The 14,973-nt window shown below is 43.8% G+C and overlaps 1 protein-coding gene across 1 annotated transcript in view; it reads right to left on the minus strand.

Moving 5' to 3' along the window:
• Positions 1-14,973, minus strand: part of DRD2 (dopamine receptor D2) — a 441,704-nt gene that overhangs the window by 257,658 nt on the left and 169,073 nt on the right. The window contains exon 2 of the mRNA XM_066606916.1: positions 6,896-6,940. The gene's annotated coding sequence lies outside the window, so the exon portion shown is untranslated. The remainder of the gene's footprint in view (positions 1-6,895; positions 6,941-14,973) is intronic.

Raw genomic sequence — 14,973 nt, forward strand, 5'->3', positions numbered from 1 at the left:
ATTATAACCTATTAGGAAGGATCGTTAAAATTCCACATAAATGATCACTCTATTATTTAAGCCAAGTTTATTAGGCTTCTTCAGAGGCCTGATAATGAGGAAATGATGCTGTAGCACAATTTCAATTGAAAGCTCCCACAGGGAAACACTTTAAGGTCTATGTAGTACTCATGTGATTATAATTGAGCATAGTAGTCAAGGAGTCAGAGTTTTATTAAACTAACAAATCTTGAGGAGTCTCAATAGATGTTGGTGAATTAGCGTATTTAGCATTTTTTAGGTGAATGACTTGTTTTAGCCTTTGTCCTTCTATCTTCTTCTTCTTGTATTATCTGTATCTACTATACAGAATTGCTTATTAGAGAAAAATGTAGAGATTTCCAACCAAGAACCACATTTAGCTTTTGTGCATATTAAAATCTAATTTTAATTTCCGTGATAATATAAGCATTATGCTGCCCATATGTTCATCATTCTTGTTGTCCAATTAGACATAGATTCAATGACAATCTACATAAAGTTTGCACTTGTAATTGTACAAAAGAGTGTTTTCAATAATCCAAAACATGTCATATTTATTGAAATGATCTATGAAGAGGTTCCACATTCTCTTGATTCTGGGCATTCACCTTATGTTGGATCATCAATACCTTGGTATTTTTTGGGTGACCCACCTATCATGTGGTGTGCGATCATGCAGTTTGTTAATAAACATACCATACAGGCCCAGTTGTACAATCATAGGATATGGTGCCTGCAGTGACATAAGATGATCAAATAACTTTTCCCTACAGTTACTTAAAGGGGTTGTCTAATTGTAAACTGTTAGTGACCTATCCTTAGAACAGGTCATCAATAGTAAATTAGTGGGGTGTCCATCACTCAGGATCCCCAGTGATCAGCTGTTTGCCAAGTGGCATGCTCATACACTGAGCTGATTTCTGCACAAAGTACACAGCTCCATTTTTACTGCAGTGGCCAAGCTTGTACTGCAGGCAAGTTCCCATTGAAATGAATCGGTACTTGGCCTGCAATACCAAGCCTGGCTACTGCACAAAGAACAGAGTTGTCTGCTTCCTCGTGAAATTAGCTCAATGCTTAAGCAAACTGGCCCTGTTAGCAACTAATCGGTTAGGTCCATGGTTATAGAGCCCAGCTGATCTACTACTACTTACATGTCCTGAGGGTAGGCCATCAGTAGTTTACAACTAGACAACCCCTTTAAATAAAAACGTTATATAGTGCTCCCACTTTAATACACTGCAGAAATAGTATACTTTACATTGCCTAAGTACCAGTTCTACACAATGCCAACACAAGCACTGTAAATACCACCAGACCATGTCTATAAACCAGCATACAGTAACCAAGCAGTAGCACCATATATAAAATAACAATCTAATTGCAATGTTCATCTGGTTTCTAGGCCATTTCAACTCTCACAACAGGAAGTGAAAATACTCTTCTGGTAATGAACTCTAAACAAGCAATGTACAGGATGATCCGACTTTCCAATTGGGTTTTATATAAATGGTAAACTCACCTCCCACTAGCCACTAATCGGGCTTTACTATGGCTCTTTAGACTTTCATGCTGAAAATTAGTAATTAGCAAACTTTTGAAATGTTTGGTTCTGCCGATTTGAAGTTTGGTTCAGTCCAAATTGGTTTGAACCAAACTGGAACTTTACCAATACCCCTACAATTGGTGTATAACACTGTCTAAAAGCCATAAAAGCACCGTAGAACACTCTAAGGTAACTAAGAAGTGTATCTGAGCAGTTTTGAGCTGTTTTTAAGGCAAGGTTAATGAAGAAAAAAAATAAAAAAGAAAGCTGAAATAAAGAAAAAAGAAAAAAAGAAGAAAGAGGAAAAAGAAGATAAAAGGAAAAGAGTATGGAGAAGGCAAAAGATGGAAAAAGAAGGAAAAAAGAAGAAAAAAGATAAAAGGGAAATATATTTTTTTTACTTCTTTTTGCTTCCTTTTTCTCTGTCTTTTCCTTCTGTGCCTTTTTTCTTCTCCTTCCTTTTCAGCTTCTTCTCCTTTTTTCATCTTTTTCCTTCTTTTCTCAAGGAGTTCATCCAAGACGAACCACCTAAGATTCAGGTTCTCACCAAACTGAACTTTTAGCAAAGTTAGGGTAGCTTCACATGAGCGTGTTTTTGTGCATGCATACGCTCGCACAAAACATGCGTCTATTACAAGCTATGCAATCCCTATGGTGTGTTCACATGTCCGTGCTTTACAGGCATGCGCCTGCAAAGATAGGACATGCGTGCACCATGGGGAATAAACGCATTGTCTTCAATGGTCTGCCAGCACTCCGTAATTGTTTTTCAGGGAAGAGCTTTAAATATAAACTCTTCCCTGGAAAACAAACATTTTAGTTTAAAAAAAAAATTAAATATACTTACTTGTCCGCCGCTGCTGTGTCCACCGTGGGGATGAGGAACACATCTGCCACATCTGCCCAGCGGGGAAAAACAATTTCCTGCTGCACCTGTCACATATGTGACAGATGTGGCAAAGGGATTCTAAATTCTCGCATGGAATAAAGAATTCCCTACCGCAACTGTCACAGATGACAGCTGCGGTAGTGGATCCAGCTGCCGGCACCAGTAATTGTTTTTCAGCGAAGGGCTTTAGGTATAAGCCCTTCCCTGAAAAACAAGGCAAAGTAGTGTAAAAAATTATAAACACCACATACTCACCTTCCTTCAACTGCCTTATATTTAAAGCTCTTCACTGAAAAACAATTACGGGGTGCCAGCAGATCATTGCCTTCAATGGAGCCACCGGCAGCAGCCGTGGCTCCATTGAAGACAATGCACAGACCTGCATACACGCGTGTTTTTGCGCGTACAGGGGTGTGCACATATGTACGCACCTATGTACGCACACATTCGTGTGAAGCCACCTTTAAACTCAAAATAGACTTCTACTGTTTTGGTTCACTCAATATTACTGAAAATGTTGGGCCCAGGAATGCAACTACAGGAGTTGTAGTTGCAGCAGTTGAACCCAGTCCTGGTGCCCGAGAGGACCTGAAATCTCCTCTGACACATGAGAAAACATTAGTATTATTAATAACACATGGTAGGTGAAAGTCCAGTTGCCAATTTAGTAGTTGGGCCTAGCAGCTTCAGATTACACCTTTGGTTAAGTATAGGGATTATGTTTGTTAAAGTCAAAGTTTGAGTGTAGTAAATACTGTTAATATGCCCTGAATTAAATTGGTCCTCAAGATCTTGGATGGTCAGTACAAAGTTCAGCTACAACCATATAATAAAATCAGAAAACCCCTTTAATGGTGTTTGATAAGCCTAAAGCTACTAAGTTCCAATATTAAGGGGGTTTTGAAGTTAAAACTATTGATGACCTACTCTAAGGATAGGTAATAGCAGATTGGCAGAGCCGCTGTGTCCAGAGCTGCTATTTGCACTGTTTCTGCAGGGGTCCAGTCAAGTAAATGGAAGAGAGCTTGCAACAAAAATTGAATCATAATCTTATATATATATATATATATATATATAGCACCAACAGTACAGTATTTTACAAGTCAGAAGGAAACATAGATTAAATAAGACATTACATAAAGTAATACATTTGTAGTACAATACTATTCTAGACCACTGCACAATATATGGAGCTATGTGTTTTAGGAACACAGCAGCTATGTTCACTAGTGCAGCTACTCAGCAAAAAGCTGATCAGTGGTGGACTCAGGTGGTGGGTGGGCTCTCGCCGATCTGCTACTGATGATCTATCCTCAGGATAGGTCAAGGATAGTATAATCCTGGAAAACCCCTTCAAACAAAACCATATAAACTACTTTTATTTTACCCACCAAGCAATTTGTCTCACTCATGCTAAAGAACTAAAATGTAAACTTATCAACTTCACGCACAAATGGACTTTGAAGCATTGAACTTGATGAACCTTTCTCTGGAGATTTCACTTTACAAAATAGACATTGTCTCAATACACCTCTAAGTAAAGCAGTAAAATACGATTGTAGCTCAAGAGTCGGCAAAGTACTACAATTCCACTGGGATGGCTCCTGATCTCAGCGCAATTTTCTCTGACTCTGCATCCAATACGTCAAAAGTATATACTCAAGGGCTTCAGGGATAGCTTTGTTTTTTATGTACAATGCTGACATTGTATCCTTTACCTGAATGCATCTAGCAGCAGCTGTTATGAACATCAGTAGTCACAATGATTTAGATCAACCACATGGCTGTTATTTTATACTGCATAGTTCTCTGTCAATGAGTCACCAAACAGTTCCATAAGAACCAACATATTGACGCCGAAGAGCTTTTCTTTCATTTCTGTAGCCTGAAGTGGTACTTCCCAGTCATGAAATAAAACTGGGATTCCTATAAACAAATGGATTAGTCACTGGTTAAAATGCACAAATACAATGTATTCTATGTTCCTAATATGTACAGTAACTACATCACTAAGAATTTCATGCCTGAACCTGAACTGAGATTTTTGCAAAGCTCTATCCAGCGCATGGCTTAATTTGCTTCATTAACTCAATACTAGTCCTGAATACTGGGGTAGAACACGAGCCATAAAAGCCCTGTATAACACACTCAGAGTATTATGGCTTTATGGCATTTAGACATAGTAATACACCAGTTTCTGAAGTTTTAGTGAACTTTTAGCTCAGTTCAAAACTATTTGGACTGAACTGTTTGAAAAAGTTTGTTCATCACTATTGGGTATCCTTAGGTTACACTTGTCTTGCTTCCCCAAGTGGTTGTCACTTTCCTTTTTCCATATAACAAGTAGTTTAAGTAGGGTAGCTTCAAATGTTGGGGCCATAAAATTACATGTTCAGAAAAAAAAGGGGCCAACAATGCTAGATACAGGGGTGTCCAGCTTAAAATTTGATTGAATTTTCTACAACACTCCGCTTCCAGATGATAAAAAAATCAATACATTCTCACCCCAAGCAGTAAAAAATGTATACTTTTAACATTTGCTGTATTTTTATTAACATGAGAGTCTGTGGGCGATCTTTAGCCTCCTAATGATATCCGTCAGACCAGAAACGCAGCAGTCCAGCAAAAAGACTTATCTTATGTGTACAGTAAAACATCTCCAAAATGCGCCTTCATTGAGAAGACAACCCTTCTATCCAGATTTACAGTAATTGATTTTCAGTTCCAACGTAAATTTTTTGCATATTGCCCATCTTCTTTGAGAAGACCAACCCCCCAGAAGCCCATGTTTCAAAGCAATTTTGGGTTATCGTATCAAAGACATTTCTCTGTATATATTTTCTAGCATGGGAGTCTACAGGTTGTAGGTGGCCAGCACACTGCATTTGTCACAGGCAGCCTATATCAAATCAAGACAAAATGTAAGGGAGGACACATTTGTGTAGATGCTATCTGCATCCATGTACAATGTTTTATACACATATGTACTGAATATGATTAGTAAAAGTCTCTCCTTAAAAAAAAAGCACCAAAAGATCTTTCAGGGGGTTAATATCTATAACATAATGACATTATAAAAGCCATCTATAACAGGAAGAACCAACAGATAAAGCAAAGTATAAACCCATCTAAAGTTGACCTTGTACAACAGGATCTATCATTTTTTGTCCCTAATCAAAAAGTAAAGTACTCAGGATAAAAAAAAAGTTATAAGCGTGGCTTCCTTAGACATGATCTAACTTTGTATAGGTGAGCAATCACAGGCATTTATTTTGTTGTTCCCAAAGAACTCAAATTCAGCACTGGTAAAACATGTTGTTCAAAGGACTAGAAATTAATCATTAAACTACGATAAATAGATATGTAGTATAACCAGAGAAAGCAGATAACCCGCTATCCCTTTTGACAGACACAGAGTAATTTAAAGGGTTTGTGTAGTTTTAAAAAATAATTTGCAAATAATTTTTAAGAGCATCTTTTGATATCTTTCATCGATTAGTCAAAATGAAAAAGAGCTATAAAGAGTTTTTCTGGTTTAGAGGATTCAGCATGTATATGTATACGTTAGACAGACGACTGATTGGCTTCAGTGGGCACCATATAATGTAATATTTTCCCTCTGATGACACTGCAGGGTAGTTGAATCATTGCCATTCCCAAAGACTAAGCATTTAGTTTTTCAACGCAATGGTTAATATCCTTACATAATATATATATATATATATATATATATATATATATATATATATATATATATATATATATATATATATATATATATATATATATACCATATTGGTGATGACTAGAGATGAGCGAGTATACTCGCAAAAGGCAATGCTCGCTCGAGCAATTGCCTTTAGCGAGTATACTCGCTCATCTCTAGTGATGACTCATTTCTCAAAATCTGTGTCATTTGAAGAGCTGATATCTAAAGGGAAAATCTGTATCAAAAATCTGCATAAAAACTGCGTTAGATGCAGATTTTAATGCAGATCCACACCAAAATATACAGCTTGTGGAATCTGCACTGATTGAGCATCAATTCCATAGAGAAATAGCTGCTTCCCCCTTACTAGCGATTAGAGCATAACATTTACCTGGAGTGAATTACAGCCCTCTGTAATAGTAGCTTTTTCTGTTCTGCTTTCCTAAACCATCTCCCAGCACTGTCATACAGCCCTCTGTAACAGCTCAATGGAAGGCAGTAAATGCACATTCACAAAAGGGTAGCAAATAGGAGAGAAGTCAGTCAGTTTAGCTGACAAAGTTTGCCATAGTTTCAGTCAGCTAGTCTACATTGCCAATGTATAGAAATCAAACAATCAGATTTTTATTAAATTTGAAAACCACTTACAAAATGTCTTAATTTCCAAAAACACAATGATTAAAACAAAAAGTGCAATAGTTTACATAGATTTTAATCTGAGAACACTGACCTTGCTATTGGCAGAATTCAGGTTTTTCCATTGTTTGACTGTTTCCTGCAAATTAAGAAGAGAAAAGTTATAAACTTTTTCCTGAGCAAAATGTTCCTGGAGCATTGTTATGATTATTAGATAGCTGGGATTTGCTGGAAGATTGCTCATTTCTTTCTTTGCCAGTAGGAGATGGTTTAGTGGCTTTATATGCCGCCCATTGGAGGTAGCTTCCCTAAACGTCAATTTCTGACCTTTCAACAGGTCTTGCAACCTGACTAAGGATAAAGCCAAACCAAAGTAATTTAAATAAGGAAATGTCGTTTACTTATGGAGTTTTATTTGCATTCCTTATGGAGAAAACTTAGGTATGCCTTATATCTTTAGTCATGCTGCACGGTCTGCTGAAAGGTCAAACATTGCCTTGTAGGGAAGCTGTCTTCCAGTAGGAGGTGCTAAAGAAGCACTATATTGTATCATCTTCAATTTTCACCTTATTGTCAAAAGAAGCATTTGAACTACTGTACAAGGCTCCTCACACCAACTTGATGCTCTGCACTAGGAGAAATAGTAACGCCCCATTTATTTTTTGCCTTTATTCTTTGTCATAAAGTTCACATAAGCAAGAACAGTTGCACAAATCTCATTAAATGCTCTTCTCATATCTTTACATACCACCATAAATAGATGCAGGCTTCTTCTTAGCATAGAAGCTAATGACATTTTTGCTACAAGCAAGCCTTAGGTGTCAGCTCGTTCCTTTAATTTAAGTTATCTTAAACAGTTGCCATTAGAACCATTACAGTCTTGTTTTCTGGTAAATGAACCTGACATTATGACTTTCAATTCAACATATGTTATTGTTTCTCATTTCGGAAAATGTTGGGAATTGCCTAGTGAAGAACATGAAAGCAAACTATTTTGCATTTACAGTACTTTTCTTCTTTGAATGTCAGTCTTAGTTTATATATGCAGGACACATTATACTAATGACCAATAGAAAGCTATAATACATTTCAGCAAAGAAATTATCAAGGTTTTTTATGACTGCTGTGAGGAAATACAGGATTTGGCTGTGAAGTTCACCGTGAGGGCGCCTTGACATTGGCGAGAAAATCACACGATTTTCACATGAGTGAAAACGCATGATTATGAAATCAATGATTTTCAATGGTTTCATTCTCATTTGCAATGTTTTGACTCCTGCGATGCTGCCTGAAAAAAAAAATCGCAGGATCCGCTTACTTTCTGCGATATCGCCCTTTGTCTTCAATGGGGCCGGCCACATTGAAATCAATGGGAGAAAGTTAAGATCCCCTGCTGCAGCTGTGACAGCTGTGGCAGGGGATTTCTTCAGCCTCATAGGGATGTGAGGATGTCGCATCCAGGGGTTACCACATGTTCTCAATGGGGCCGGTGGCAGCAGCGGTGGCCCCATTGAAAATAATGGGAGAGCATTGGGATCTCCTGCTACCGCTGTGACAGCCGTGGAGGAGATGAAGGGAACCCCTGCAGTGATGCAAGTCGGTTTCTCTGTGAAACCGGGTTTTAGAAGGACTTTAGGGTTTTCAGAAGGACTGCGAGGGTGATATCTGGCCATGAGTAATATTTTTTTTATATTTTTCTAAGCCCCTGTCTCATCCACTCCATTTTCACTGTTGAAAAGTCTGCAATATACAGTATTACTCAAAGTAAAAAATGTGGCGATACACATGTCTAGTCACCATGACTGTAGGTATGAATCATTTTACTTAATATCAGAAGACTATTATGACACCTGTTTTATTAAACTCTCTCTAAATATCACCATTGTCTTGCAATTTTCTTATATATATATATCTAATAGAATACTTTCGTTCACATTTATTAGCAGAACAGCTTCTCCTCCCACAGCTTTTTTAATACATTGCTTGTCAAAAAAAGATGATATATTTTGCTCGTGCACAGAAAAAATGCTATCAGAAATCATATAAACTTGGATACAGGAAACACACACCCAAATCTATCTGATCGTATTCTCCTTTTCCATCCATCCCATACTTTGAATGGCCACTTTCACTCCTGCCCTTTCACAACTGCAGAATGTCTTATGGAAATTATATCTGTGCCCACGTAGGGCAGCATAAACTTAAGTCAGCATGCTTTCTGTGGATCAGTTGCAGTGTGACTCCACTGTCATCTGAGCAACTTGTGTCCTTGGCATGGAGATTGGTGCTAGGCTAGCCAAGGCCAGTATTTTAAAAACTGCCAACCTTGTGGGGTATTCTCACCAAACATTATGGAGAATAAACAGAGAAAGGCGTGTTCGAGGAAAAACATCTAGACAAAGGGGATCCCGAGGATGTAAGCATCTCAATGCCAAAAGGAATGAGAGCAGGATGTAAAGAATAGTTCTGATGAACATACAGTGGACAATGAAGCAAACTGTAGCCGAATGTAATGTAGGGTCCAAAATTGTACTTCATGATTGAGATCTCCAGTGTCTTCTACTAGAAAGAAGCTAAAGACCAAGTATGCTGACCATGACATGACAATCAAGTAGTTATTATTGCAAGTCATCTGAGAGTTGGTATAGGAAATAATCCAGTTCCTCATGAAAAAAAAGAAAATTCCACACATTTTTTGCCAGAGTCATTAGATACGTTTTCCTACATCACATCATGACTGGCACGAATGTATATCACGATTTCTTAGCTAAAAATTGTGAAAGTATTTAATTAGAGATGAGCGAACACCAAAATGTTCGGGTGTTCGTTATTCGGAACGAACTTCCCGCGATGCTCGAGGGTTCGTTTCGAACAACGAACCCCATTGAAGTCAATGGGCGACCAGAGCATTTTTGTATTTCGCCGATGCTCGCTAAGGTTTTCATGTGTGAAAATCTGGGCAATTCAACAAAGTGATGGGAACGACACAGCAACGGATAGGGCAGGCGAGGGGCTACATGTTGGGCTGCATCTCAAGTTCACAGGTCCCACTATTAAGCCACAATACCGGCAAGAGTGGGCCCCCCCCCCCTCCCAACAACTTTTACTTCTGAAAAGCCCTCATTAGCATGGCATACCTTTGCTAAGCACCACACTAGCTACAACAAAGCACAATCACTGCCTGGATGACACTCCACTGCCACTTCTCCTGGGTTACATGCTGCCCAACCGCCCCCCCTCCCCCCCCCACAGCGCACACCAAAGTGTCCCTGGGCAGCCTTCAGCTGCCCTCATGCCACACCACGCTCATGTCTATTTAGAATTGCGTCTGCCATGACGAGGGACCGCAGGCACACACTGCAGAGGTTGGCACGGCTAGGCAGCGACCCTCTTTAAAAGTGGCGGAGCGATAGCCCACAATGCTGTACAGAAGCAATGAGAAATAGAATCCTGTGCCACCGCCATCAGGAGCTGCACACGTGGGCATAGCAATGGGGAACCTATGTGCCACACACTATTCATTCTGTCAAGGTGTCTGCATGCCCCAGTCAGACCGGGCTTTTTAATTCATAGACACAGGCAGGTACAACTCCCTATTGTGAAGTCCCTGTCGACCCACAGCATGGGTGGCTCCCTGGAACCCACCGGCGGTACACAGAAATATCCCATTGCATTGCCCAACACAGCTGAGGTAGTAATGTCGTGCTTAATGCAGGTGGGCTTCGGCCCACACTGCATGCCCCAGTCTGACTGGGGTTCTTTATAAGTGTACAGATGTAGTAAAAACTCCGTGTGCACCTACAGCATGGGTGGGTGCCAGGAAGCCACCGGCGGTACATAGAAATATCCCATTGCATTGCCCAACACAGCTGAGGTAGTAATGTTGTGCTTAACCCTTTCCAATCCAATTTGTATATGGTTTTCCTAGGGGGCTTACTCTTTTTCTGCTGTTATACAACGGCGCTATATGCTGGCTAAAGCCAGTACTGCATGAGCTGACACGTAGGATAGGCTCCGACAGAAGAGAGGCTGGCAATATGCAGTAAGAGAACCCCGACGGACGTCTACCAACAACGGAGCTGTACAGCCTTAAACCCTAATGTCTTCACAGGTCACACAGTGGACTGGAAAGGGTTAATGCAGGTGGGTTTCGGCCCACACTGCATGCCCCAGTCAGACTGGGGTTCTTTACAAGTGGACACATGTAGGTTAAACTCCCTGTGGACCCACTGCCTGGGTGGGTGCCAGGAAGCCACCGGCGGTACATAGAAATATCCCATTGCATTGCCCAACACAGCTGAGGTAGTAATGTCGTGCGTAATACAGGTGGGCTTCGGCCCACACTGCATGGCCCAGTCAGACGGGTTCTTTAGAAGTGTACAGATGTATTAAAAACTCAGTGTGCACCTACAGCATGGGTGGCTCCCTGGAACCCACCGGCGGTACATAAAAATATCCCATTGCATTGCCCAACACAGCTGAGGTAGTAATGTCGTGCTTAATGCAGGTGGGCTTCGGCCCACACTGCATGCCCCAGTCTGACTGGGGTTCTTTACAAGTGGACACATGTAGGTTAAACTCCCTGTGGACCCACTGCCTGGGTGGGTGCCAGGAAGCCACCGGCGGTACATAGAAATATCCCATTGCATTGCCCAACACAGCTGAGGTAGTAATGTCGTGCGTAATACAGGTGGGCTTCGGCCCACACTGCATGGCCCAGTCAGACGGGTTCTTTAGAAGTGTACAGATGTATTAAAAACTCAGTGTGCACCTACAGCATGGGTGGCTCCCTGGAACCCACCGGCGGTACATAAAAATATCCCATTGCATTGCCCAACACAGCTGAGGTAACGTCAGCTGTAATGCAGGTGGGCTAAAAATTAATTTGATTACACTGTAGGCGAGGGCCCACAAAAATTGCTGTATCAACAGTACTAATGTACATCCCAAAAATTGGCCATGGCCAGCCAAGAGGGCAGGTGAAACCCATTAATCGCTTTGGTTAATGTGGCTTAAGTGGTAACTAGGTCTGGAGGCAGCCCAGTGTAACGAAAAATTGGTTCAAGTTAAAGTTCCAATGCTTTTAAGCGCATTGAAACTTATAAAAATTGTTCTGAAAAATTATTTGAGTGAGCCTTGTGGCCCTAAGAAAAATTGCCCGTTCAGCGTGATTACGTGAGGTTTCAGGAGGAGGAGCAGGAGGAGGAGGAGGAGGAATATTAGACACAGATTGATGAAGCAGAAATGTCCCCGTTTTGGATGGTGAGAGAGAACGTAGCTTCCATCCGCGGGTGCAGCCTACGTATTGCTTACGTATCGCTGCTGTCCGCTGGTGGAGAACAGAAGTCTGGGGAAATCCAGCCTTTGTTCATCTTGATGAGTGTTAGCCTGTCGGCACTGTCGGTTGACAAGCGGCTACGCTTATCTGTGATGATTCCCCCAGCCGCACTAAACACCCTCTCCGACAAGACGCTAGCCGCAGGACAAGCAAGCACCTCCAGGGCATACAGCGCTAGTTCAGGCCACATGTCCAGCTTCGACACCCAGTAGTTGTAGGGGGCAGAGGCGTCACCAAGGATGGTTGTGCGATCCGCTACGTACTCCCTCACCATCCTTTTACAGTGCTCCCGCCGACTCAGCCGTGACTGGGGAGCGGTGACACAGTCTTGGTGGGGAGCCATAAAGCTGGCCAGGCCCTTAAAGACTGTTGCACTGCCTGGGATGTACATGCTGCTCGATCTACGCACATCCCCTGCTACCTTGCCCTCGGTACTGCGCCTTCTGCCACTAGCGCTGTCGGCTGGGAATTTTACCATCAGCTTGTCCGCAAGGGTCCTGTGGTATAGCAACACTCTCGAACCCCTTTCCTCTTCGGGAATCAGAGTGGGCAGGTTCTCCTTATACCGTGGATCGAGCAGTGTGTACACCCAGTAATCCGTCGTGGCCAGAATGCGTGCAACGCGAGGGTCACGAGAAAGGCATCCTAACATGAAGTCAGCCATGTGTGCCAGGGTACCTGTACGCAACACATGGCTGTCTTCACTAGGAAGATCACTATCAGGATCCTCCTCCTCCTCCTCCTCCTCCTCAGGCCAAACATGCTGAAAGGATGACAGGCAATCAGCCGGTGTACCGTCAGCAGCGGGCCAAGCTGTCTCTTCCCCCTCCTCCTCATCCTCCTCATGCTCCTCCTCCTCCTCCTGTACGCGCTGAGAAATAGACAGGAGGGTGCCCTGACTATCCAGCGGCATACTGTCTTCCCCCGCCCCCGTTTCCGAGCGCAAAGCAGCTGCCTTTATGGTTTGCAGGGAATTTCTCAAGATGCATAGCAGAGGAATGGTGACGCTAATGATTGTAGCATCGCCGCTCACCACCTGGGTAGACTCCTCAAAATTACCAAGGACATGGCAGATGTCTGCCAACCAGGCCCACTCTTCTGAAAGGAATTGAGGAGGCTGACTCCCACTGCGCCGCCCATGTTGGAGTTGGTATTCGACTATAGCTCTACGTTGTTCATAGAGCCTGGCCAACATGTGGAGCGTAGAGTTCCACCGTGTGGGCACGTCGCACAGCAGTCGGTGCACTGGCAGCTTAAAGTGATGTTGCAGGGTGCGCAGGGTGGCAGCGTCCGTGTGGGACTTGCGGAAATGTGCGCAGAGCCGGCGCGCCTTTACGAGCAGGTCTGACAAGCGTGGGTAGCTTTTCAGAAACCGCTGAACCACCAAATTAAAGACGTGGGCCAGGCATGGCACGTGCGTGAGGCTGCCGAGCTGCAGAGCCGCCACCAGGTTACGGCCGTTGTCACACACGACCATGCCCGGTTGGAGGCTCAGCGGCGCAAGCCAGCGGTCGGTCTGCTCTGTCAGACCCTGCAGCAGTTCGTGGGCCGTGTGCCTCTTATCGCCTAAGCTGAGTAGTTTCAGCACGGCCTGCTGACGCTTGCCCACCGCTGTGCTGCCACACCGCGCGACACCGACTGCTGGCGACATGCTGCTGCTAACACATCTTGATTGCGAGACAGAGGAGGAGGAGGAGGAGGAGGGTGCTTTAGTGGAGGAAGCATACACCTCCGCAGATACCAGCACCCAGCTGGGGCCCGCAATTCTGGGGGTGGGTAGGACGTGAGCGGTCCCAGTCTCTGACTCTGTCCCAGCCTCCACTAAATTCACCCAATGTGCCGTCAGGGAGATGTAGTGGCCCTGCCCGCCTGTGCTTGTCCACGTGTCCGTAGTTAAGTGGACCGTGGCAGTAACCGCGTTGGTGAGGGCGCGCACAATGTTGCGGGAGACGTGGTCGTGCAGGGCTGGGACGGCACATCGGGAAAAGTAGTGGCGACTGGGAACTGAGTAGCGCGGGGCCGCCGCCTCCATGATACTTTTGAAGGACTCAGTTTCCACAACCCTATACGGCAGCATCTCAAGGCTGATGAATTTTGCTATGCGGACGGTTAACGTTTGAGCGTGCGGGTGCGTGGCGGCGTACTTGCGCTTGCGCTCGAACACTTGCGCAAGCGACGGCTGAATGGTGCGCTGAACTACACTGCTGGATGGGGCCGAGGACAGCGGAGATGAGGGTGTGGGTGCAGGCCATGAGGCGGTAGTGCCTGTGTCCTGAGAGGGGGGTTGCATCTCAGTGGCAGGTTGGGGCACAGGGGGAGAGGCAGGGGTGCAAACCGGAGGCGGTGAACGGCCTTCGTCCCACCTTGTGGGGTGCTTGGCCATCATATGTCTGCGCATGGTGGTGGTGGTGAGGCTGTTGGTTTTGGCTCCCCGGCTGAGCTTTGCGCAACAAAGGTTGCACACCACTGTTCGTCGGTCGTCAGGCGTCTCTGTGAAAAACTGCCAGACCTTAGAGCACCTCGGCCTCTGCAGGGTGGCATGGCGCGAGGGGGCGCTTTGGGAAACACTTGGTGGATTATTCGGTCTGGCCCTGCCTCTACCCCTGGCCACCGCACTGCCTCTTGCAACCTGCCCTGCTGATGCCCTTGACTCCCCCTCTGAAGACCTGTCCTCCTGAGTAAGCGTTGCACACCAGGTGGGGTCAGTCACCTCATCGTCCTGCTGCTCTTCCTCCGAATCCTCTGTGCGCTGCTCCCTCGGACTTACTGCCCTTACTACTACCTCACTGCAAGACAACTGTGTCTGATTGTCATCGTCCTCCTCACCCACAGAA

This window comes from Eleutherodactylus coqui, chromosome 6 (genome assembly GCF_035609145.1).
Source record: "Eleutherodactylus coqui strain aEleCoq1 chromosome 6, aEleCoq1.hap1, whole genome shotgun sequence".
Taxonomy (NCBI): domain Eukaryota; kingdom Metazoa; phylum Chordata; class Amphibia; order Anura; family Eleutherodactylidae; genus Eleutherodactylus; species Eleutherodactylus coqui.